The 26,834-nt window shown below is 51.4% G+C and overlaps 1 pseudogene; it reads left to right on the top strand.

Moving 5' to 3' along the window:
- The window catches only part of LOC138102496 (zinc finger protein 850-like), a 176,932-nt pseudogene that overhangs the window by 147,339 nt on the left and 2,759 nt on the right, over positions 1 to 26,834 (top strand).

The following is a 26,834-nucleotide window of genomic DNA, read 5'->3' as shown; positions in this document are numbered from 1 at the left end:
CCAGTCCCAGCCTTCTCGGCTGTCAGGCTATTTCCCCTCGGGTGCAGTTCCGCTCGCAGCCGGCAGGGATCGCTGGCGGCTCCCGGTGAGCAGGGCGGGTGCGATGGTTCCCCCGCGGCTGCAGGGGGCGCTCCGGAGCGAGCTCGGGGAGCACGCGGCTGCTCTGGCGCCCTGGGATCCCGGGGAAGGATGGAACAAAGGAGCTTCACAAACCGGTCGGCAGCTGGTCCCAGGTTCCCGGAAACAGCAGGCTGGACTGGTAGGCTGGAGCGGCAGGCACAAACACAAATCCCGGGTGGCAGACGAGATGTATCCAAAAGGGGAACCCCCCGGGGCTCCAGGCAGGCAGGGTGAGCACGGCTACAGCGTAACGAAGGCTCGAAGCAGCAGCGGGGCAGGGCGGCCGCAGCCCAGGCTCCAGCAGGGCAGGGAAAGCAGCTTTGGGATCCCCGGTGTTGTTTCCAGCAGAAAGGAAAGACGCCGAAAACGGGAACCAGCAGCTCCTTCCTCTGCACCTTCTCCCTCCAGACGCTGAGAGCGAACTGAACTGCCCGCCAGGTGAGAACAAAAGCCTGGACGGGCCCTTTTGTCTTTCTTAAGTATGGCTATCTCCTCTCAAGTATGGCCATTTATCTCCTAGCAACATGCTATGGGAAAAAATTCCTTTAACAGAAAAAAAACTAGGACTAAACTAAAACCCCAACACCCAGTTACCCTCAGCTTGCCCGTAGTCATTCCCAGTCACAGCCACTTGCCCCAGTAAGGTTCCAGTCTCCACCAGTATGATCCTAGTGTCGTGGTTTGACACTGGCCCAATGCCAGGCATCCACAGGAGTCCCTCACTCACCCTCCCTTGCCACAGCTGGGCAGAGGAGGAACAAGGAAAAAAAAAAAAAAATGAAGGCTTCGTGAGTCAGATAAGGACTGGGAGAAAGCACTTCAAGGATGAAACAGGCTCAACTTAAATCAGAGGAGGATAATGAGAAATAAAATAAGCCCTTAGAACACCTTCCCCCCCCGCAGGCCCTCCCTCCTTCCCACCGACAGCGCACGGAGACAGGGCATGGGGGTTTGGTCAGTTCATCACCGAGACTTCCTTCTGCTGCTCTGGGAGAGGAGTCCTTCCCCCTGTGAGGCCATGGGCTCCCTCCCACGGGAGACAGTTCTCCGTGAACTTCTCCAGCATGGGCCCACTGTCACAAGCAGCAGCCACACCGCACCTGCTGCAGTGTGAGCCCCTCCCACGGGCACACAGTCCTCCCAAAACTGCTGCACCGTGGGTCTGTCTTCCACAGGGTGCAGTCTTCCAAGGCCAGGCTGCTCCAGCCTGGGAGCAGGGCCCTCTGTGAGGAGCCAATTCAGTTTGAGTTCAGCCATTTTAGTTTGCCTCATCTCTGGCTGTCAGGGTTTTCAGAGGCACGCAGGGGCAGGGAGCGTACACCTGCCACTTGCAGGAGGCGGCCACGAGCGGGGGAAGCCTTATCTCTGGGGAGCCTTGTCCTGGCAACACCCCACATGAGGAAGGCAGTAGGAGACACTGTGGAGGGGCTTCTCCAGACAGGTTGCGGAGAGGTCTCCATCAATGGACGGCCCAGGAAAGTTGGACTGGGCCAATGGTTCCCTGTCCTCAGGGAGGGGCAGGGGGAGTATAAAACCCAACTGCGTCAGGGCTCGCTGCTGCTCCTTCGGGAGGCCTCACTACTGTTTGCTGCCTCTGCCCGCTTTCTCCTTTGCCCTGGCCCCAGCCTACCTTCTGGCTCTGCTGCCCTCGCACCTGTCCTGCCTTCCTGTGCCCCTGAGCACTGCCTCGCTGCTTCGCCCTGCCTTCCTGCCTGGGCTGCCTGCATCCTTCCCTGCCGCCCCGATCCAGCCGTCACTGCCCGCCCTGCTGCGCCGATACAGCCACTCACTGCGACCCCGTCCAGGCTCCTGGTCCTCCCGTCTGAGCACCCACTCACCACGTGTCCGGGGTCATCGCCGTGGGAGCCGCGCCCATTGAGCTACGCCCCTCCAGGAGCTGTGCGGGCTCGGTCGCGCCCGGCCCGGCCACAGGCAGGCAGCATGTACAGCCCCACACCTGGGTGCTGACAGCACTGCCCTGACCCGCTGGGAATAACACCCTCTATTTCTCTCTGTCCCCTCCCTCCCCTCTCCCCCAGTCTTTTCCCATTTTCCTTTCTTCTTTTCTGTTTCCTCTAGCTGTCTTCCGCTCGTGCAGCTCCTTTTCCTTCTCTTTTTGTTGTCTATAAACGGTTCTCAGGGACAATGTTTGCCTCATTTGGCTTCATTCCGTTCCCGACCATCCATTTTTAAAAGAACTCCTCTCAGCTCCCCACAGTGGAACGCGACACCCACTCTCTCCACTGGGTCTTTCACTGGATCACAGCCTCCTCCAGGCATCTACCCGCTCCGGTGTGATCACCTCCCCTCCGGGCTGCGGGTGGATCTCTGCATCCCCCGTGGATTCCCGGGGACTGTGGGTGGATCTCTGCATCCCCTGTGGATTCCCGGGGACTGTGGGTGGATCTCTGCATCCCCTGTGGATCCCCAGGGGCTCCTTCACCATGCTCTTTACCATGGCCTGCAGAGAAATCTCAGCTCTGGAGCCTGGAACACCTCCTCCCCTACCTTCTCCACTGACCTTGGTGTCTCCATGTTGTTTCCTTCACACTTTCTCACCTCCTCCTCTTCTCTGACCAGAAGCCAAAACTGTAATGGAAGACATGGGAGCACTTCAGCAGCATCCGTAAGTCCCTGGAACACACCTACTTTTACTATTCCTAAAAAGAGTGGCACGTGGTGTTTGTTACATGATTTAAGGGAAGTAAATAACGTAATGGAAGACATGGGAGCACTTCAGCCAGGATTACCATCCCCCAGTATGATTCCAAAACACTGGGAAATATTGATAATTGATTTAAAAGATTGTTTTTTCACTATTCCATTGCATCCAGAAGATTGTGAAAACTTTGCTTTTTCTCTTCCCTCTGTTAACAAGCAAGAACCCTACAAGAGATATGAATGGACCTTTTTGCCACAAGGTATGAAAAATTCCCCTACTATGTGCCAGTTGTTTGTGGCCTGGGCTGACTGCCCACACACCCAGATGAAACAAAAAGAGCAGCCAGGTCTTTTGTTTTTCTTAAGTATCTGGCCGTTTGTTCCCCTAGCAACATGTATCCATTCCGTACTTGCTTGATAGGCATACCTGACTTTAACCCTGAACAATTCAAGGGATATATAAATAGACAAATTCCTGCTACTTGCAATACTACAATGCATCCTGCTACATTATCGGCTGGTTCACAAGCAGCAGGAGCCATAGCTAATTGTGCAAAGGACTTGCTTTTGGCACTTAATGCAATCTCAATAGCGCCCCAAGAGCTGTTAGATTCAATGGGAAAGAACGGCAGTTGTGTTGAATTTGGTAATGTTTACAGTGTTCTGGTGCATCTTAATGGAACCAGATAGCAAGACCCAGAAATAAATTATAGCTATTTCCAAAACATCTCACCCAAAGCACCAGAATACCATCAACGTGTTCCAAATCAAACTCGGAAAATAGGGTGCCAGCAGAATGAGTATTTTTTTTGCCCACACCAATTTGTGCATGAAGTAAACAATCCATCTGCTGCTCTTTGGAATAATGATGCACCTGAACGGCTACCACCTGGCATATTTTTAATTTGTGGGGATTGGGCATGGCAAGGGATACCATCAGGAGTAATAGGGGGACCATGTTTCTTGGGAAAACTTACTTTGTTCACGCCTTCCAAGGTAGACCTACTAAATCACACTGTAAGGAACTTTACGAAGAACCTACCACAACGATCATGACAAAGGGCATCTCAGTTAGGTCCTGAATGTAGTGAAAAGATTCAGTTTTGGTCAACACCATCACAGGTTATTACTTCCTTATTAACACCAAGTGTCGCTGCAGCCAGAGCCTTAAGTAACTTGAAGATGCTAGCTTGCTGGATGGGAAAACAATTAAACATCACATCAAATATTATCACTGACATGTTAGTTGATGCAGACAGTGTAAGGCATGCATTATTACAGATAAGGGTTGTCGCTGTTGCGCACAGGGACGGTGAAAAACAACATGAATTCAGGTCAGAGAAGTATGGTCGAAGCCAACCGTTTATTGCCATCTTTTTATAGCATGGATCTCAAAAGAGAAATTACATGATTGGCCCCTTGGCTAGCCACCCACCAAAGTGAGTGGCTGAGCGGTATAACGACCCATTTCAGTGAACCAAAAATACTTCTACTATGTTCTCACAACAGCCCTGCAGGTGTGGAACGTTTACCAAACCGTCTTTCTCTGTTTTGATCCAGCCTGCATGTGAAAGAAAGGCTCTCACAGAATGTGAGAAAAGTGTCACAGAATTATGTAGCAGATGGAAAATTTTCTCTGCCAGCCTTTTAGCATCTACAATTCCCCCTTTTTGTTTTAAAGACCAAAAAGGTCTCGTTTGTAATCCCCTGCGGGATCCCTTGCAGCACAGCATAAAGGGTCTGTTCGGTAGTGGCCAGTTACCAAACAGAATCTAAATCAGATCTTGATTTAAGGCAGGCAGAGAGATTCTCCAGTAGTGCCATGGGAAATACATCTAGCAAATCCAACTATACGTCCAGTCATTAATTCTGAATAGCCTTAAGGGCTCTACATCAATTACTGCTTTTGGATAGCCTTAAGGGCTCTAACATTCTACATAACATTCTGACTCCATCACATAAAATTCAGTCTCTGAAATTCAGTCTCTGCTTGTAGAAGGACCAGGCTGATGGTCGACATCTTGGTCATCATCAGAGGGATCATTCAATGGATGATCTGCATTCTGGTCATCATTTGAAGGTTGTCTTGGAGGTTGCCTGTGCTGCTGCTGGTGCCGCAGGTCAGGGTGAACGCATCTCACAGGTAGCCATCATACCCCAGTATCTGTGGAAACGCAAGCATATCCACGACCCCAAGCAGTGAGCTCCTGTCGGCCTTCCCACTTCTTAGTGAGGAGGTCCTGTACCCAGACTTTCTCTTGAGGCAGGTGTGTCTCACCTGCAGAGTGCAATGAGAGAAAATGATTCAAAATAACAGGATTGTTTGAATTTGGTGGCACTGTAAGATGATTAATTGTATATAATGCTTTTTCTAGTCAGCTCTGTGGGGTTTCTCCATGCATTTCCCCTTTTTGTTTCTCCAAAACACGCTTCAAGGTACCATGAGCGCATTCAACAATGGCTTGGCCAGTAGGAGAATGCGGAATACCCAAAGTATGGTCTACACCCCATAGGTGCACAAACTACCATGTCTTCTGAGAGACATAGGCAGGGCCATTATCAGTTTTCAGAGAAGAAGGTACGCCCAAAATCGCAAAAGCGAGTTTCCAATGGGCAATGACATCATGGCCTTTCTCCCCAGTATGAGCAGACACCCACATAGCTGAGGTCAATAGACACATGCACATACTTAAATCTGCCAAATTCAGAGATGTGTGTTACATCCGTCTGCCAAAGATGTAAGGCCTGTAGGCCTCTAGGATTTACCCCGATGGCAAAGGTGCAGGAAGTCTGTGACAGTCAGCACAAACACTGACAATGTCCCGAGCCTCAGTTGGCATTAAGTGAAACTACTTCTGCAGAGTGTGTGTGCTTTGATGAAAGAAATTGTGCGATGCTTTAGCTTGTGCAATTTTTTCAGGCTGAGGTGCTACCCAGGCAGTGTTAGCTAGCCCGTCAGCCCTAGCATTGCCTTCTGTTATGAAACCTGGCAAATTAGTGTGGCTTTGAATATGCAAAATGTAGTATGGATGCACTCGAGCTTGAATTGTACTCCACAAGGCCCTCAATAGTGAAAACAGAGCTGCATTATTCATTTCCTTCAAAAGCGAACAATCTAAGCATTGAGTTATATCTGCCACATAGGCAGAATCAGTGACCAAATTCAAGGGAACCTGAGAAAACTGCCAAAAAGACATGGCAACAGCCCTAAGTTCAACCAGCTGGGCTAAGCCTGACTAATGGCCTTCCAGCACCTGCCACTCAGATTCTTCCCCTGCCTTTTTGTTTTGGTTTGGTTTGGTTTTATTCTTTGTTTGTTTGGGGTTTTTTTTGTTGGTTTTTTGTTGTTTTTTGGGGGTTTTTTTTTGTTTGTTTCCAATGTTCTAAGTTCACTGTTGCAACGGCATGCACATCCACGCCAGCCAATCCCTGGGTTCCAGCTCTAAGCTGGCTGAGTAGGCCTGTCTCAGAGGAGCTATGCCCTGAGGAAATATTTGACTCCTCTTTACGTTCCTGGGCAATTTCCCTAAATGTATCAGAGGTCAACCATTGGCATGGTAGATAGACTGGCAGTAGTCTGAAGAATGACCTGGCCTACCACATCTTTTATATTGAACAGCTTGCTTGTTCTCCTTGTTTCTCTTCCTTCATTCAAGCTGTTTCTGCATGCTCTCAACCTAAGGTCTCTTTTTTGATGCACCAGAATTTAATTGAAGAGGTACTGCTGCTAAAGCAGATTTATGCTCTCCAGATCCCACCTTAGCACAGGCATCAACCATTTTGTGTGACTGTGAGTTCTCCAGGCAGAGTATCTATGATCCTTCTACATTCATCATTAACATTATCTCTTGCTAGCTGTCTGCATAACAGCTGTCTCACGGTTTCGTCTTCAACCTGTTTTTCCAAGGCAGCAGCAAGCTTTTCCACTAAAGATAAAAAGTTCTCTTTCTGCCCCTGAGATATTTTTACATATCTCATCTTAGGAGCAGCTGTATCGAAGCTCTTTATGAGAGCTGCCATGCCAACCTTTTGAATCTGTTCCAGAATGTGAGGATGCCAGGTAGCCTGAACATCAGCGTCCCAATAATTATTGAGTTCCATGAAAGCATCCACAGGAACTAGATGCCTGGGATCAGTTTGAGGCAATTCCATATTCCCAGCTACAGCCTTCCAGCCATCCTTCACCAATTGGCTTCAGAAAGTGCATATAACATCTGACCTAAATGCTTAATATCATATGGAGAGAGCAGGTCAGTATTCAGCACTCTTACAATCTGCATGAGCTCAGGAGAACTTAATCCATACTGAGCAGCCTTAATTTGCAAATCCTGAATCACTTTCCAAGGGAAACACTCATGTTTGTCAGTCTGACCAGAGTTAGGCAGAGCTTTTTGCACTGGAAAAGCCTGGACAATTCCATCTGTATCATCACTACTTTGCTGCATTGTTACATCGCTTTGCTGCTCCTTTTTTGTATTCTGAGGCAAAGTAGCAGGTTGGTCAAGTACCATTAGCCTAGCTGATAACCCAATTCTTTCTAGCAACTCCCAGTCCCCGGCCTGCAATGCACACACCCCTTAACCTGTTCCCAGAACTGTCTCAGATTTATAGGACACACAGTCACTTCACCACCCAGGAGGGTCCAAGGACAACGGCGGGCTCGCCGCGCTGCATGCTGTTGTCTCTTGAGCGCCTTCATGGAGTCTAGCTGTGGGACAAGCGTCTCCATAGCAACAGAGCTTATCTCGTCCGAGGGTGTGCTGTCTCCCAGGAGACTGGCATACCATGTCTGAGCCAGCGGGAGGGGTATCCACGGAGGCTGGGACTCTGGCACCAGCTGGAGTGGCAGGGGGCGGAGTCACAGAGGCTGGAACAGTGGCTAAGGCAGTGGAAGGTGGAGCAGAGGAGACTGGAACAGCAACTGCCAGGGCCTCGAGGGGTGCAGCCACGGGGGCTGAAGTGGTGGCGGCTTCCGTGGCCACTAAGGCAGAAGCAGCAGCGGCCGCGGCCGCACGCGGTATCTGAAACGTGGCAGGTCGGATCGGCGCTGGTGTCCTGGCAGGCGCGGGTTTTCGCGCGGGCTCCAAAGCCGCCAGCCCCGCACTCAGCTCCGCAAACTGATCTGCGGCCGGAACAGCCAGTGCCGCCCGTTGCTCTGCGGACAAGCCCGACGCCAGCAGTTTGACGGGTCCCGGTTCCAGCGGCACGCCCGCTGACCCCGCGGTCAACTGCGCGGCCGTAATGGCTGGCGCCGCCTGTAGCTCCGTGGACCCCGCTGCTGGCTCTAGTGGGGATCCAGACGCTGCAAGCTGTTGCGACACTTCCTGCTGTACATCAAGCCGCTGCAATATCATGCAAATCTGCTAAGATCTGTTCCCTGAGAGAGTCCGATAACAGCGAGCATGGCCATTGCTGCGTCCCCCCTTGAGCCGAAAAATTCGCATCGTTTGTATTAGCTCCTGCGGTCTGTATCACAGACTGGAATCCGGAAAGTATCGTGCTTTCCTTTGAGGATTTATGCCCCATGTCTCAGTCCATAGTTCCGCACAGCCCCAGAGGGGACCAGTTGCGGTCTGGCACGTACCTTCGTAGAGGCTGCGGTTGCAGTACAAGTCGCGGGGTCACCCGATGTCGCTGTTGCGCACAGGGATTGCAAAAAACTACATGAATTCAGGTCAGAGAAGTATGGTCGAAGCCAACCGTTTAATGCCAAAAACCCATCTTTTTATAGCATGGATCGCAAAAGAGAAATTACATGATTGGCCCCTTGGCTAGCCACCCACCAAAGTGAGTGGCTGAGCAGTATAACCACCCATTTCAGTGAACCAAAACCAATTCCACTATGTTCTCACAACAGCCCTGCGGGTGTGGAAAGTTTACCAAACTGTCTTTCTCTGTTTTGATCCAGCCTGCATGTGAAAGAGAAGGCTCTCACAGAATGAGAGAAAAGCTTCACAGAATTATGTAGCAGATGGAAAATTTTCTCTGCCAGCCTTTTAGCATCTATACAGGGCTGCTACTGACTTTTTGCTGCTAGCACAGGGACATGGTTGTGAGGACTTTGAAGGAATGTGTTGCATGAATTTATCTGATCATTCTGTATCCATCCACAGAAAGCTTAAGGAAATACAGGAAAACATGAAAAAGATCATGACAGGACACGGACTAGACACATGGTTGGAAGGATTTGGGCTTACTGGGTGTTTGAAAGATGTTGTCAAACAAATCCTTACTATAGGAGGTGTGTTTATTTGGTTTTTAATTGTTTTGCCATGTTTAATCACTCATATTTCTAGAATGGTGCAGTAATCAATGCATAGCATATGGCTGGTTCAAGGAAAGAAAGGGGGCAATGTGGAAACCATGTTTTTACTAGAAAATGGACATATAATGAACCAGCCATAAAACAGAAGAACCAGAGCACATAAGACAGAAGGATTTAAGGACATACACAGGGGACAAAGTCCATGGAGAGGTTGTGAGAAAGGAACAAGCAGCATTTGGGAGGATGTGAATGAGGAACAAGCAAAGGAAGCAAAGGATAAGAAAATGCAAACTGAAGGACAGTTGTGACATACGTGACGGATGATTTGACACACATACAAGAGCCAATCATAAAGCATAAATTAGCGTGTGAAAATAGGCCTTAACCAATAATAATTATGCATGATCTCATGTAGGGAAAGCAAGAATTGTATATTAGGGACAGTAGTTCATCAATAAAATGGCTTCTGCCTGATTCACATTGAATCGTGTAGAGTCCATTGTTTCTCTCTGCAATAGGGGTGTTCCAAGGGCAAGGAGATGGACAAATATGGCCTAAAGACAATTGTTCTTCTATGAGCTGTTGTAAGTTTTGTAGCCGTTCCTTTCATAGGGGCCATCAGCCGACCCATACAGGGTCCTCAGTCCACCATGTGAGTTTACATATGTCCAATATTTGATTTCAGAACGGCTGATCCATGGCCCCTGTGAAAAAGGCTTTTTCAATGAGGTTGAGTCTATTTGTATGGTGGTTCCCAGTTGTCCCAGAACATCTCTTCCCCATAATGTACACAGTATAGTGGCAATGAATGGGACAATCCGGGCCAAGGACAAGCCGAAGGTGAGCGCTTTGTCTAGGGTGCTGCATTCCTCCCACCCCAATTAGGCTCGATGTGGGCTGATTGTGGGCCAATTATTAGACTTCACTGCTTTTAATAATGGAGACATCAGCTCCAGTATCAACAAGCCCTTTAAATGTTTTACCATCTATACTGCACATCAAGGTTGGCTCACCTGTTGTAATGGAGCTTGTCCAGAAAACCTGTGGCTGACCTGTGCTGCCAGGCTTACTTGTGCCACGTTTACCCTTACTGCTAGGGGTTTTGTTGGGAAAAGGAATAAGTTGTACAATGTGTTGACCTGCAGGTATAAAGCAGGATGGCACAGGAGTCCATAGCATAATTTGTATTTCACCCTCATAATCCAAATCAATAACTCCAGGCAGCACAAAAAGCCCCAGTTTGGTGGCAGAGGAACGCCCTATTAGTAAAGCATGTATATTATCACCAAGGGGTCCCCACGCTCCAGTAGGAACTTGGTGAACTGAAGATGTCATGAGAGTTATTGACTCTCTGGAGGCCGGGTCCAACCCTGCACTGCCTGTGGTTGCAGGCAGGAGCTCGCTTGCCAAATATTTTGCCTCGCATTTCTTTGATTCTGCGGGGCGCGTGGGCTCACCCCCCACCAGAAGTTTCCTGGTTGTATAGCTTTCCCTTTTACAGTGTACCGCGAACGGCAATCAGTAGCCCAATGTTCCCTCTTCCACACTGGGGACAATCTCTTCCCGGTCAACCAATTCCAAACACAGTAGAAGTTGCTACTGGAGCACTGCACACCCTTCACCACTTTTATCAGTCTCAATTTGGGCCAGCCATTTGTAGCAATGGGGAACAAAGACAACAGACCCCCTTGTACGTCCCAAGAAGATCCCTTTATTTCCAAAAATCACCTCCTCTTTATACCCTTCATCTCAACTGATACCAAACTGAAGAACCATAACAGAACTTAACAGCAGAAGGGCACCCATTGGCTGGCACAGCTGCCGTGCTGCGGTCCACGTGTCCTATCAGCCAATCAGCTTCCCGCTCATATGCTGTGCACGCCTTCCTCCAGCCAATCACAGTCCCTCTGCCAATTGTCACTCAACCGACTCTCTCCTCACTCGCAGCTGCCTCTCACCCCTCACCCAACTTCCAACCGCCCAGCCCGCAGTGGGGCCTTTCCCACAGGGCCTTCTGCTGAGCATAAGCCTCAACCATTTCAACAAATGTAACCCCATGTTCCACAAACATGGAACAAATAGAAATTATTTGCTATTTTATTTATTTATTAGATTTTATCTTCATTTATGGAATTCTAAATTATTCTTCTTATTCTCCTTATTCTCACTATTCTGCTGCTTCTTTTCTTCTTCTAGGTGTTTCTACATTCTTTTTCTACTTATACCCCTTTGTCTTGGTTTGAAAGACAGGTGTCTGGCAAGGAAGGCAGGAGTTTCCCTTGAAATTGAAAAGAAAATGCAATCCCCTTCCCTCTGAATTATTATAATTTCGAAAGTAAGGGGCTTTCAGGCAAAGGTATGAGGAACACGAATAACAGTTCTCTACTATTATATATATATATGTATAACAAGGCAGACAAACAACAATAACTATGGCAGTAACAGCAAACAATCACAAACCCAGTGCCAGCCTTCTCGGCTGTCAGGCCCTTTCCCCTCAGGTGCAGTTCCGCTCTCAGCCGGCTGGGGCGCTGGCGGCTCCCGGTGAGCAGGGCAGGTGCAATGGTTCCCCCGCGGCTGCAGGGGGCGCTCCGGAGCGAGCTCGGGAGCACGCGGCAATGGCGGCCTGGGATCCTGGAGAGGGATGGGACAAAGAAGCTTCACAAACCTCTGGGCAGCCGATCCCAGTGTCCAGCCGGACCCTCGGGAACAGCAGGCTGGAACAGAAGGGACAAGCACGAATCCCAGGCGGCAGACGAGATGGATCAAACTCTGGAGCTGCGGTGGGAAACCCTGGGAGGTCTCGGCAGGCAGGACGTGTGGGGGCTACAGAGTAGCAAAGGTTCAAAGCAACAGCAGGGGCAGGGAAAGGCGGGTTTGGGAATTCCAGGGTTTCTCTGGTAGAAAGAAAGCAGCCAAAAGCAGAAATCCTTCAGTGCTGACGAGATGGCAGCAGCCTCTCTCTCCCTCTGAACGTCCAGCACCAACCGCCCACACACCCAGGTGAAAGAGAGTAGCCTTTTGGACCGCACCCTCAGTGGCTAGGTCCTTTGTCCTCCCCAAGTACCCAGCAATTCGTCGCCCCAGCAACATATATAGGGAAAATTCCTCAAGAGGGAAAAAAACCAGAAGGGGAACTCCCAAAACCCCAACACCCTTCTCCTATGGATTTTAATATTCTTATTCCTATTACTATTCTTCTTCTATAGATTTTTAAATTCTTATTCCTCCTCTTCTATGCATTGCTAAATTCTTATTCTGATCACTATACTTACACTTCTATGTAGCTTTAAATTATTCTTCTTCCTCTTCTTCTTTGTCTTTGTCGTCTTTGTCATCGTCTTCATCTTCTTCATCTCCATCATCTTCATCGTCTTTGTTGTCTTCTTTGTCTTCGTCTTTGTTGTTGTCTTCTTCATCTTCTCTTTGCCATCTCCCTCTTCTCCATGCTCCTGTTCCTGTTGCCGTTGATTCCCGATGCCGTGGTGTCATGGGTTAGTTAGCATAGTCTCGGAAGTGATTTTCTCGCAAAGGAGTGCTTACAGCTTCCCCCATGACCTGATAGAAGCTGTCAGCTGGCCAGTTTGAATATGGACTGTAGATGATTAGGGACAGGCGTTCGGAAGATATCGCGTTGTACAGGACAGGTAGAACTCCTCCCCTCTACAGGTAATACGTGAGCAGAAGGAAGTGGCACGGCAAACCCAAGTTATTTAACCCTATGTAATCCATGAATAAACACCATTTGCCGTCCACCACATTGGTGTCTGTGAGCTGATGGTCTGAAAGACCTGAGGTGGTCGTGCTGTTCCTGAACCAGGTCACTACGCCTCTGAGAGGCAACAATGGACAATTCTTTAAGCCACTTAAAATTGTGACCGCCTCTGTGATCCACACTTAAGAATAGACAAACCCCCTCCCAGCTCTCTCTCTCGTTTCCGGTGCTGGGACAGGTGGCTGTGGGCCCCGTGCGAGGGCCAGTGGGCCTGGCCCAGGCCCGGGGCCCAGGCCGGGCCGGGCCACGGCCATCCTGGAGCCATGGGCCTGTTCCAGCCGTGGAACACCCCCACAGCCTTGCTGTGGGCAGCCGGAGCACCTTGGCTCTCCCCCCTCTCCATTGCAATAAGCCACATTCCAGCTGCAAGGTCAAGGTGAGATTAACCCTTTTATTGCTGTGAAGAGCTGAAAACCTGAGGGAAGAGAAAGAGGAGATGCTTAAAGCTGAAATTCTGTTGTGAAGCTATGATATATCAGAGTATCCCGTTGTAATTTCATGAATATGTGGGGGGTGGAGTGTTCAACTCATAAGCAAAAGCACCTGCGCTGAGATAGGCAGATGCTGAAGCAGCTGTAATTTCATGAGAAGTTTGGACAGGGAGAGATGGAAGCGATGAGGACTTTTGCTCCAAATGGAAAAGGAGAAGACCTCAGTTCCTAGAGGTGCTCCCAGAGATAGTCCTAATGATGAAGATGAGGAAGACCCTTTGCTCCCTGGGAAGGAGAAGGGCCTCTGTTCTTAGAGATGAAATGCTCCTGGAGATGGGTGAAGAGAACTTTTGTTTCTGAACGGCTCAACCTTAAAATTGTACCTCAAAAACCTTCAAGAGTGGACCCTCGAAAGCAGTTGCGGGAAAAGCTGCAAGTCGGGGGAAGGGACTCACATTGCAAGCAGAGAGACTCCTCTTCCTAAATGGACTGAACAATATTTGGAAGTGGGCGGCTGTCTCGTTGTGATAATGTTTTCATAGCACGAGCAAGAAGAGACTTCTCTTTCTAAATGGACTGAACAAGGTTATTATGGAAGTGGTAAACAGACTGAACATCTTAAGGGTTGTCTTTTTACATTGTTGGGGGAGAAGGGAGGAAGGTGGGGGGAGGAGAATTGTTCTGAAGGTGTGGTATGATTTTTTTTCTTATTTTAGGTCTGTTAATAAACGTCTTTATATTCATTCAAGTTTGGTGCCTGCTTTGCATTTCTCCTAATTCTTATCTCACAGAAGATAAACAGTAATGAGTATTTTGGACCAAACCACTACACGTGCGTTGGGAGCCCCGTAGGTGCCACAGCCCTGCAGGAAGGGCGGCTCTGGAGCAATGGCTGCTGTGGGTGCTGTGTCCGTGCTACTCCTCGGGCGGTGCCACCAGGCAGGGACACCGGAACAGCCCCCACAGCGCCTGCAGCACCTGCATGAAGCGGGAGGGATGTTTCCTGGGGGCGGCTGGCTGCCCATGGAGGGCCTGGGCTCCCAGCTGGGCAGGTGAGGGGCTGGGGGTGCAGGGCACGCACCGGGCTCTGTCCCTGCCTCTGGCACCAGCTCCTCAAGGGCAGGAGAAGCCACGTGTCCTAAAGGGTCTTGGCCTTGCAGGGGCGCGGGCAAGGCACAGAGCGGCCCTGGGCTGCATGGCTCCGGTGCCCGGCCCTCAACCCAGGCCTCATGAGGCACAGGCACTGGGAGCCCGTCTGCCACAAAAACTCTCTGGTTTTGCTCTTTGTTTTCTTTCAGGGGCAGCTCCAGAACACTCAGCTCGTCCCACTCATCATCCTCTGGGGCCAAGGGCTTCATCCAGCTGCCAGATTCAGTCCCGACTTCCCAGGGTGTGGAGATGTTCTCAGCTTGCTCAGTTGTTCAGCTCACTGTTCTGTGCCTTGGAAAGCCCCGAGCTGCCTAGAGAGACGGCACGGACAATCCAGCAACTCGATGGCTCTGAAATGCAGCAAGTTATAGCTGTAAAGCTAATGTCAATAGCAGAAGCAAAGAGGTAGAAATATAGCTTGAATGGTGCCTCAATACTGTTTGTTTATTCCTCCCATCCCGAGAGAGAGACAGGGGCAGCTCTTCACAGAAGGGTGGCCAGGACAAGAGGGGACAGATCCTGATCAGCTCACTTTTTATTTGGGGGAAGGGAAAGGGGAGAACTAGGGGTGGACCTGGGATAACCAGCCAATCAGACTGTTTTGGAGGAGTCTGTGTTACTTTAAGTTTTACCCATGCTTAGAACAAAGGGGAATCAGAGCACATGGTTAAAACAAATCTGGACTTGTCTGGCCAGTCCTAGGGCGGTGCTGCACGTCCGGGGCAGGCAGCAACAATTTCCCATTTTTTTCCTTTAAAGCTGGCCTGTGACCCTGAGTAACTTAAGGTGCACAGAACAGTAATGAAACAACAGTGCAAAACATAGTTGAAATCCACTGTCCCTACAACCCAACACTACCTAAGATGTCTTTAAACTTGTCCCCCAGTTAGAAAGCTCAGGAGGTTAGTTGGGACATCTATGGTATGGGGTATCAGGACGGGGATCTACAAAATAAAATACAAAAAGTGAGTGCAAAACAGCATAATTTAATTTAGGGGATTAACATCTAAATACAGTGCAAGGGGCTCAAATGAAGGTGCAAAATCAGAATTTTTCTTACGGCGTTTCCTCCAGGAGGCAGTTTTGACCTCCTTGACCTTTGTGGAAGTAACATAGGGTTTTACCCGCTTGCTGGGGATCCATCTCAATCCCTGAGGGGTGGATACACTAGCGTATCCACATCCCCAAGTTATAAGTTTGTATGGTCCTTGGATTTTTTGAGTCTCTGGGTCCTGGATCAGGACTTGTGGATTTTCCTTCAGCTTCTGTCTCCTGGTGTTCTGGAAATGACAACAGATCGGAGGGTTCAGATCCTCAAAGGAGCCTTTCAGGAAATTTATGGTAAACAGTGCTTTGCTAAGTCTGAGAACAGATGAGTTGAGTTTAGTGGTCCCTGATTGTTGCAGCAGCATTCGTTTAAGAGTTTGATGGGCACATTCAACAATGCCTTGTCCAGCTGAGGAGTGAGCAATACCTGTAACAGAAATCCCCACTGCCAATGAAAGTTTTTAAACTCCTGAGAGGTGTTGGCAGGTCCATTATCATTTTTTATCTCCTCAGGTACACCAAGCACAGCGAAAGCTTGGACAAGATGTTTTTCAACATCCTTAGCTTTTTCACCAGCATATGCAGAGGCATACATAGCACCAGAGAAGGTATCAATAGAAACATGAACGTATTTTAATCTCCCAAATTCAGGCAAATGTGTAACATCCATTTGCCACACTTCACCGCTATTAATGCCTCTGGGATTAACCCCAATGCCCAGTGATGGAAGCTGTAGCTTCTAGCCGTTGGGACATGTGGCCACAATTGCTTTCACCTGTGTCTGCAATAGGTGGAACATGCAGATAAGAGCAGGAATATTTTGATGATACATGGCATGGCTCAATTTTGCCTGTTCAAAAACTTGGGGGAGCTTTGGTAAGTCAGTTGATAAAACTAGGTCTGCTGGCATAGCCAGGGCATCAGCTCTATGATTACCCTCTGCAATAAATCCTGGCAGGTTAGATTAAGAAAGTACTGAAAAAGCCAGCGCACAAAAGATTGAACTAAACTTTTAGGGTATTTATGCCCAGTACAAGAATGGTAGCTTTGAACCATGGTGTGCAGAAACTTCAGATCCCATTATGAAAGCAACACCACAATTCCTCAGCCCCAAATCACTAAAAAAAGGGGGAAAAGAAAAAATTTGCACTAAAACCAGCTTAAGACACGAGCCCCCAAAGCAGCGGGGAAATACTCATCAGAATTCTGGATTCACTACAGGAAAGCAGGTCTGGAGAAAAGAAATCAGTGAAATGGGTCTCCTGCCTTTTCAGCTGTTCCCGTGCCACGTGATGTGGAGAGGGATTAGCTGAAGCTCTGAGCTAGCTATTGCACAAAAAGCAACAGTAGGCTGCAGAGTGCTGGCACTGCACACACAGGGTTTACTCCGGCTGACACGTGGTCTGCCAGGATACCCCAAAAATCCCTGTAGAACCGAGGTTCAGAGATAGTGCATTGAGGGCCAAATGTGGAGATGTTCTCAGCTTGCTCAGTTGTTCAGCTCACTGTTCTGTGCCTTGGAAAGCTCCGAGCTGCATAGAGAGACGGCACGGACAATCCAGCGACTCGGTGGCTCTGAAATGCAGCAAGTTATAGCTGTAAAGCTAATGTCAATAGCAGAAGCAAAGAGGTAGAAATATAGCTTGAACGGTGCCTCAATACTGTTTGTTTATTCCTCCCATCCCGAGAGAGAGACAGGGGCAGCTCTTCACAGAAGGGTGGCCAGGACAAGAGGGGACAGATCCCGCTCGGCTCACTTCTTATTTGGGGGAAGGGAAAGGGGAGAACTAGGGGTGGACCTGGGATAACCAGCCAATCAGACTGTTTTGGAGGAGTCTGTGTTACTTTAAGTTTTACCCATGCTTAGAACAAAGGGGAATCAGAGCACATGGTTGAACAGGTCTGGACTTGTCTGGCCAGTCCTAGGGCGGTGCTGCACGTCCGGGGCAGGCAGCAACACCAGGGGTCTTGCACGAGCTCCTGGTCACTGTCGTCTTCCCAGCTGGAGTGTGCAGAGGGTCCATGGCTGTTCCTTGGGGTCACGTCCTGGCCAAGGGACACTTCCTGTTGGGAAAGGGCTTGACCAACATGTTCTTCCTAGTTGGAAACTTCTTTCTGGCTGTTGATGTCCACCTGGGACAGCTCTTTCTCCAGGTGTTCTTCCCAGTCCGAGAGTTCCTGGGAGCTGTTCGCTTCTCTGAGGGACATCTCTTCTTCCGTGCACTCTTCCCTGTCTGACACTTCCCAGGACAGCTCCTGCTCCGCGCACTCTTCCCCCTGTGACACCCCTTGGGAGCTGTTCCTTTCTCCCTGGGACAGCTCTGCCTCGTGCTCACTCGCTGGGGAACAAGGCTGTGGCTTCTCCTCCTCCTCCATCACTGGGCTCAAGGGTGTCTTCACAGGGCCGAAGGTGACATGGGCCCGGTGGGACAGCATGCTAGGCCCCGCTGGGGAACAAGGCTGCGGCACCACCTCCCTCTCCATCTCTGGGCTCAAGGGTCTCTTCCCAGTGCTGAAGGTGACACCAATCCACTGTGACAGCTCTTGGTGTCTGTCATCTGCCTCTGGGGACCACTCCGTGTCCGTGTCATATTCTCTCTGGGACGGGTCTGTGTCCAGAATGCAGATCATCAGCCTAATGACTCTTCTGATGATGACCAAGATGTCAACCATCAGGCGGATGGTCCTTCCACAAGCAGAGATTGGAATGGTCTTTCCACAAGCAAAGAGTGGGATGGTCCTTCCAACAAGCAGAGACTGAACTTTAAATTTCTTGTTATGGAGTCAGATAGTTAAAGCCCTTAAGGCTATATTTAGAATCTATAACTGATGTAAATTTCTATTTAGGATTAATACCTTGTAGAATTGTTACCTTAAAAAAAAAAAGGGGGGGAATTGTGGATACAAATATGCTGCTAGCAAGAATTTTTCTTGCTTCTTTCCAGTCCCATGAGATATTTTTCTCTCACACAGAATATATTAGTAGAGGTCTATAAGCTATGAACTCCTACGACCTTGCAAAGCTTTGTTTATGGTACAGTAGAAAAATATTTTGACAATGGATGTTTTAGGATTTTAGCTAATCACCCCAAGGGGTGGTTGATCCTTTGACCAATTAAGACTATGAATAAAAAAAGTCTATAAAAGAGTTTGTAAAATAATTAAATAAGGGAATCTTGCTGCACAATGCCTGCTTGCTGGATCTCTCGTCTCCTCCCTACCACTGTGGGGCACCGTGATAAGCCATAGAGGTGACTGCTGTGAAAAGCTGCTGGAAGCTTTCACCATGTCCGACAGAGCCAATCCCTGATGGCTCTGAAAATGGACATGCTGCTAGCCAAAACTGGGCCAATGAGAGAGGCTGGTGACACCTCTGTGAGATTTAAGAAGAAAATCACAACAAAGTGGGCACGCACAGTTTTTTCCTATCCAGAGAAGAGGAGGAGGTGAGAACATGTGAGGGAAACCACACTGAGACACCAGAGTCAGTGGAGAAGGAGGGGCAGGAGGTGCTCCAAGTGCTGGAGCTGAGATTCTTCTGCAGGCTGTGGTGAAGACTATGGTGAAGAAGCTGTGCCCCTGCAGCTTCTGGGGATCCATGGGGGATGCAGAGATCCACCCGCAGCCCATGGGAATCCAAGGGGCATGGAGAGATCCACCTACAGCCTCTGGGGATCCACAGGGGATGCAGAGATCCATCCACAGCCCGTGGGGATCCACAGGGGATGCAGAGATCCATCCACAGCCCGTGGAGGAGGTGCCAATGCCAGTGCATGTGGATGCCTGAAGGTGCCTGTGCTCCAGTGGGAGACCCAGTGAACAGTGAGGGCCCTGCTCCCAGGCTGGAACAGCCTGTCCTTGGAGGACTGAACCCTGTGGAAGACTGATTGACACCACAGCAGTTTTAGGAGGACTGTGTGCCCGTGGGAGGGACTCACGTTGCAGCAGGTTTGGCAGGACTGCTGCTCGTGAGAGTGGACCCACGCTGGAGAAGTTCATGGAGAGCTGTCTCCCATGGGAGGGACCCCAGGGTGCAGCCAGGGAAGGACTCCTCTCCCTGAGCAGCAGGTCACAAACTGAGCAAACCTCTGTAACCTGTCTCCCTATGCTGTTGGTGGGAAGGAGGGAGGGCTTGGGGAAAAAAGGTGTTATTTTTAAGGGCTCATTTTACTTCTCATTATCCTGCTCTGATTTTGTCAGTAATAAACTCACTTTGTACCTCTAAGCTGAGCCTGTTTGGCCCTTGGAGTGTTTTCTCCCAGCCCTTCATTACATTGTTCTCTCCTCTGCCCAGCTGTGGCAGGGGAGGGTCAGTGAGTGACTCTTGTGGGTGCCTGGCACAGGGCCAGTGCCAAACCATGACAGGCACTCATGGCCCTGCTGTGCCCAGAGCCCTGTGTGGGACCTGGATTGACTCCAGGTTTATTCCAAACCCAGGAAAAGGGTTGTTTACCATGGCAAAATCCAGCCTAGAAGCGTCCGACCGTGTGCAGTTCCCATTGCTCCAGGATCCCGTTAAAACCCATCCCTGAGCTGGAAAACCCTTTCCAGGCATTAATTGTTCCCAGTATCCAAGCTGAACCTGGCCTGGAACAGCTGGAGGCCATTGCCTCTCATCCCATCCCTCACTCCCTGGGAGCAGAGCCCAATCCCAGCTGGCTCCAACCTTTCCGGATTCCAGCCAGGAACTCTCCCGTGGGCGCTGAGGCTGAGCCGTCGCTGCTCCCAGGGCACTCCCTGGGACTGAGGTGGGAACTACATCAATGGCTCGGAGACAGGAGAAAGGAAATCTGGAGACTGTGCTCTTGTGCCTTACAAATTTATTGGAAAATGGAAAAATTCTTTAGGAATTTGAACTCTTTTCTATTCAACCTATTGTGTATTCATGTTTTTATATCCTATACTGCAATATAAATATACAATTTGTGTAGCAATGGGGAACAAAGAAGACAGACTCCCTTGTATGTCCAAAGAAGATCCCATTATTTCCAAAAATTGCCCCCTCTTTATACCCTTAATCTTAACCGAACACAACCAAAATCAAACCGAACTTAACAGCAGAAGGGCACAGTCATGAACCACATGGACAGTGCCTCTTTCAAGGGCCAAAAAGCCATTTATTAAACAAAGCAGTCCCTTTTACACACCTTTTGTATGTTATCATTCGTGTTACAGATTCATTGGCTGCTAAACTATTACAATAGACTCATTGGTTATTACTAACTACAACATACTACCATTGGCTACCTATGGCAAAAGCATTCAAGCATTCAGAAAAATAACAGGTGCAGATATGTTGCTGTTTTTCTCCTTCTATTGTTTAACTTTCATGCTTCTGTTGACACTACATTCTCGTGGGAAAAAATTAATTGTTTTTCTTCTCACGGACTTTTCTCATGGTCCTTCTCTAGCACAAGTAATAGGCCTGAGAAATAATTTTAAAAAGGCAAAAAGGCCTTCAATTTATAAGGTTTTACTTAAATGCCACAGATCCAGTTGCTCCCAGGTGCCCTCAGCGTGGTCCCAGTTGTCCCCAGCATGGTCCCAGCTGTTCCCAGTGTGGTTCCAGTAAGCCCCAGTATGGTTACAGACACTCCCAGTATATCTCAGTTGGCCTCAGCATGCTTGTAGTCATTCCCAGGCACTCCTAGTTGCCCCAGTAAGGTTCTAGTTCCCTCAGAACGATCCCAGTCTTTCCCAGTTACTCCCAGTTGCCTCCAGCACGATCCCAGTTTCTGGCAGTTGCCCAAAGTGTTGTCCCAGTTGCTCCCAGTATGAATCCCGTTGCCCCAGTTGTGGTCTCAGTCCCCTCAGCATGGTTCCAGTACCTTCCAGCTGATCCCAGCTGCTCCCAATGTGTCCACATTTTCCTCCCAACATGGGCCCTGTTGCTCCCAGTAAGCCCCAGTCCGGATCTGTTCACACCTGCTGTAATCCCAGTGGCTCTCCGCATGATCCCAGTAGGAACCGTAGTCACTGTCAGTCTGGTTCCAGTCACTCCCAGTATGATCCCAGTTACCTCAAACGTGATCCCAACTGCTCCCTCTCAATGCCAGTATGATCCCAGACACTTCCCGCCACTTCCAGTATGATCCCAGTTGCACTCAGTCCCCCTCCAGTATGGTTAGTCACCCCCAGTATGACACCAGTCACTCCCAGATACTCTCAGTATTATTCCAGTCATGCCCAGAGAGACTCCCTCTCACTGCCAGTGTGGGCCCAGTTGCTCCCAGTATGAATCCAGTCACTCCCAGTTACTCCAAATATGATCCCATTTGTTCCCAGCATGGTCTCTGTTGCTCTCAGTCACCTCCAGTATGGTTCCAGTCACGGCCAGCACCTTTCCAGCTACTCCCAGTCTGATTCCAGTATGATTGCAGTCACTCTCAGATACCCCCAGTACTCTTCCAGTCACTGCCAGTATGATCCCAGCCAGTTCCTGGAGGATCCCAGTATGACTGCGGCATGGGCACAACTGCTCCCATGATCTTCCAGTGTGGTTCCAGATGAACCCAGTTGCCCCTAGTATAGTCCCAGTCTCTCCCCATATGATCCCAGTCCCTCCCAGCATTGTTCCAGTCATGCCCAGTTGCCCCCAGTTCAGACCCAGTCACTCCCACTTTCTCCCAGTAGCCCCCAGCATGGTCCCATTTCTCCTCAGCATGGTCCTGGTTGCTCCCAGTGCGGTTGCAGTCAATCCCAGTATGGTTACGGATACTTCCAGTATATCCCAGTTGGCCTCAGCATGCTTGTAGTCATTCCCAGTCCCACCCAGTTGCCCCAGTAAGGTTCCAGTTACCCCAGTACAAAGCAGTCACTGCCAGTGATGCCACTCCCGGGATCCCCCAGCCCTCTCTGTGTTCCCCCTCCCGGCTCTCCAGGCTCCGAGAGGAGCCCCAAGGGTTGCAAGTCCCCACCCAGGGTCCCCAGCAAGGCCCAGTTCGGATGTGCAGCCCCCAATGTTCCCAGTTTCCCTCTCCTTTCCCCGGGCCGGGTTCCCCCGCCCCCAGCGGGTGGGAGCAGCCGAGAGCCCCGCGCTGCCCATCCCGACCTGTCCCGGCTCCATCCCCGCTGCTCCCGCGGGCTGCGAGGGGCTCGGGAACGGGGCTGCGAGGGAAGGGGAGGAGGAGGAGGCGGAGGTGGGATTGGGGAGAGGCGGGAGGAGGAGGAGGAGGAGGAGGAGGAGGAGGAGGGAGGAAGAGGCGGAGCGGCAGCGGGAAGCTGGAGGAGAGGAGGAAGCGCTGGGCTCCAGCGCTGCCTGAACTCGCAGCCCCCCGGGACCATCGCCCCCCGTCCCGCAGGTGCCCGGGGAGGGGGAGCTCGTCCCAAATGTCCCGGGAGGTCCCTGGGTTTGGGGTTTTTTGGGGGATGTTTGGAGCTTGCGGGACTCCAAAGCCGAGCCGCAAATGCCCTCGGGGGGACATCGTGGGGTCCCGGGAGGTGTTTTTGGGGGGTCCCGGTGGCGGTGCCGGCAGAGCCCCGGCGGGGGCGGGGGGATGCGGGTCCCCCCGCGGTGGGGGTTGGGCTTCCCGGGCCGGGCCCTCCGAGCTCTGCCGGGGCCACGTGGGGACCACGCGGGGGCGGGGGGACACCGGTTTTGGGGACCCCCGGGAGCCGCGGCTTCCCTAAGCGGGACCCCAGAGAGAGGAGACCCCCAGAACCCCAAAGCGGGGATCCCGAGGGGGGGACCCCTGGGATTGGCGGGACCCCGGCGGGGGGGTCTGGGGGCTGGAGGGGCGGCATGGCCGGGAAAGGGGCTCGGGGATCCCGGGGCCGGGAAATGGCTGCTCCCAGTATGAGCCCAGTTATCTCCCCCGAGTGGTTCCAGTTTCCTCATCAGTCCCAGTATGAGCCCACTCAGTCCCAGTATGATCCTGGTCACTTCCCCTCACTCCCTGTAGGATCTCTGTTGCTCCCAGTATGAACCCAGTCACTCCCAGCCATTCCCCGTTATGATGCAATTTTTCCCCAGCATGGTCCCACAGTTGCACCCAGTTCATCCCACTTCTGTCCAGTGTATTCCCAGTTTTCCCAGCTGCCCTTAGCGTAGTCCCAGTCACTGCCAGTATGATGCCAGTCTCTCCCAGCAGGGCCCCAGTCACTCACACTTACCCCCAGTGTGGCCCCAGTTCCCCCCAGCACATTCCCAGTCGCTCCCAGTGTGGTCCCAGTCACCACCCGCATGGTCTCAGACACTCCCAGTATATCCCAGTTGCCCTGAACATTCTCGTGGTCATTCCCAGGCACTCCCAGTTACCTTGGCATGGTGCACTTAACCCCCAGTTTTATCCCAGTCACTGCCAGTACATCCCAGTTGTCACCAGCATGCATCCTATCATTCCCAGTTGTTCCCAGTCTGATCCCAGTGTATCCCCAGTAGGCTCTCACCATGGGTCTGGTAGCTCTCAGTAGCACCCAGTCAGGGTCCATTGACACCCACTATAATCCCAGTATGATCCCAGTCACTTCCAGTATGATGCCAGTGGCCCCCAGTGTGATCCCAGTTTCTCCCTGTCAGTGCCAGCATGAGCCCAGTAGCCTCCTGTATGATCCCCGTGACTCCCTGTCTCTCCCAGTATATCCCATTCACCCCCAGCATGCTCCCAGTCCTTCCCACTTCTTCCCAGTTGCTTTCAGCATGATTCCAGTTGCTCACAGCCATTCCCAGTCAATCCCAGGATGATTCCTTCAACCCTCAGTATGATCCCAGTCTCACCCAGCTGCTCCCCCGTGATTCCAGTATGATCTCACTTGCCCCCAGCATAGTTCCAGTTGTTCCCGGTTCCTCCCAATATGATCCCAGTTGCCCCTAGAATAGTCCCAGTCACGCCCAGTTGCCCCCAGCATAGATCCAGTTGCTCCCAGGTGCCTCCAGCATGGTCCCAGTTGTCCCCAGCATGGTCCCAGCTGTTATCAGTGTGATTCCAGTAAGCCCCAGTATGGTTACAGACACTCCCAGTATATCCCAGTTGGCCTCCGCATGCTTGTAGTCATTCCCATGCACTCCCAGTTGCCCCAGTAAGGTTCTAGTTACCTCCGAATGATCCCAGTCTTTCCCAGTTAACCCCAGTTGCTTCCACCATGATCCCAGTTTCTGGCAGTTACCCAAAGTGTTGTCCCAGTTGCTCCCAGTATGATTCCAGCTGATCCCAGCTGCTCCCAATGTGTCCACATTTTCCTCCCAACATGGGCCCTGTTGCTCCCAGTAAGCCCCAGTCCGGATCTGTTCACACCTGCTGTAATCCCAGTGGCTCCCTGCATGATCCCTGTAGGAACCGTAGCCACTGTCAGTCTGGTTCCAGTCACTCCCAGTATGATCCCAGTTACCCCAAACGTGATCCCAACTGCTCCCTCTCAATGCCAGTATGATCCCAGACACTTCCCGCCACTTCCAGTATGATCCCAGTTGCACCCAGTCCCCCTCCAGTATGATTCAGTCACCCCCAGTATGACCCCAGTCACTCCCAGATACTCCCAGTATTATTTCAGTCATGCCCAGAGTGTCTCCCTGTCACTGCCAGTGTGGGCCCAGTTGCTCCCAGTATGAATCCAGTCACTCCCAGTTACTCCAAATACGATCCCATTTGTTCCCAGCATGGTCTCTGTTGCTCCCAGTCACTTCCAGTGTGGTTCCAGTCATGGCCAGCACCTTTCCGGTCACTCCCAGTCTGATTCCAGTATGATTGCAGTCACTCTCAGATACCCCCAGTACTCTTCCAGTCACTGCCAGTATGATCCCAGCCAGTTCCTGGAGGATCCCAGTATGACTGCGGCATGGGCACAGCTGCTCTCATGATCTTCCAGTGTGGTTCCAGATGAACCCAGTTGCCCCTAGTATAGTCCCTGTCTCTCCCCATATGATCCCAGTCCCTCCTAGCATGGTCCCAGTTGTGCCCAGTTGCCCCCAGTTCAGACCCAGTCACTCCCACTTTCTCCCAGTAGCTCCCAGCATGGTCCCATTTCTCCTCAGCATGGTCCTGGTTGCTCCCAGTGCGGTTGCAGTCAATCCCAGTATGGTTATGGATACTTCCAGTATATCCCAGTTGGCCTCAGCATGCTTGTAGTCATTCCCAGTCCCACCCAGTTGCCCCAGTAAGGTTCTAGTTACCCGAGTACAAAGCAGTCACTGCCAGTGATGCCATTCCTGGGATCTCCCAGCCCTCTCTGCGTTCCCCCTCCTGGCTCTCCAGGCTCCGAGAGGAGCCCCAAGGGCTGCAAGTCCCCACCCAGGGTCCCCAGCAAGGCCCAGTTGGGATCTGCAGCCCCCAGTGTTCCCAGTTTCCCTCACCTTTCTCCGAGCCGAGCTCCCCAGCCCCCAGCGGGTGGGAGCAGTCGAGAGCCCCGCGCTGCCCATCCCGACCTGTCCCGGCTCCATCCCCGCTGCTCCCGCGGGCTGCGAGGGGCTCAGGAATGGGGGACCCAGGGTGTCGCTGGTCCTGGGGAGAGGAGGAGGAGGGATGATAGAGGAGGAATGAAGAAGAAGAGCGAGAAGGGATGGAAGTAGGAGAAGGAGACAAGATTAGGGAGGAGGAGGAGGAGGAGGAGGAATGGAAGTGGAGGAGGAGGATGTGGAGGGACAAGGGAGGATGAAGAAAAGGAGAAGGAAGAACAAGTTCGAGAGCTCCTTGAATTCACAGCCCCCCACCCATGGGAGCATCGCCCCCCATCCCGCAGGTGCCTGGGAAGGGGGAGCTCGGCCCAGATATCTTGGGAGGTCCCTGGGTTGGGTTTTTTTGGGGGGGAAGTTTGGAGTATGAAGAACTCCAAAGCTGAGCAGAAAATGCCCCTTGCAGGGACATAGGGGGTCCCCAGGAGGTGTTTTTGAGTGTTCTTGGTGGCGGTGCCAGCGGAGCTTTGGTAGCGGGCAGGGGGATATGGGGCCCCTCCCCCAGTGGGGGTTGGGTCTGCCAGTGTAAGGCACAGCCAATTCCAGTCCGGAGCCCGGGGGCTGCGGGACCCCCATGGAGAGCCAGAGGGGGGAACCTCAGGACCCCCAGAGATGGGAGAGCAGAGAGGGGCAGTGCCGGGACCAGGGTAGCCCCGGCAGTCTGGAGGAGCAAACCCCTGTGACCCCCAGGACCCCAAAGTGGGGAGCCCAGAGAGGGGGGAGCACCGCCATTCGCGGGACCCTCAACAGCCTGGAGAGGGGGGGGGACTCCTTGGACCCCCTGCACCCCAAAGCAGAGAATAAGGGGAGAAGGACCCCTTGGACGCCATAACCCCCAGCATCCCTAAGTGGAGAGACTAAAGGGGGAGCTTTTTGGATTCTTGGATTCCCAGCAGCCTGGGGACGGCAGGGACCAAGTAGATGGGGGACCCCCAATACAAGCATGACCCCCAGCAGCTGGGACAGGAGGGAATCCCCGAACATCATAGTGGCAGGACT

The sequence above is a fragment of the Aphelocoma coerulescens genome, unplaced genomic scaffold, assembly GCF_041296385.1.
Source record: "Aphelocoma coerulescens isolate FSJ_1873_10779 unplaced genomic scaffold, UR_Acoe_1.0 HiC_scaffold_77, whole genome shotgun sequence".
NCBI lineage: Eukaryota > Metazoa > Chordata > Aves > Passeriformes > Corvidae > Aphelocoma > Aphelocoma coerulescens.
Note: the sequence above shows the minus strand (reverse complement) of the source record. Positions and strands in the feature narration are given on the sequence as shown.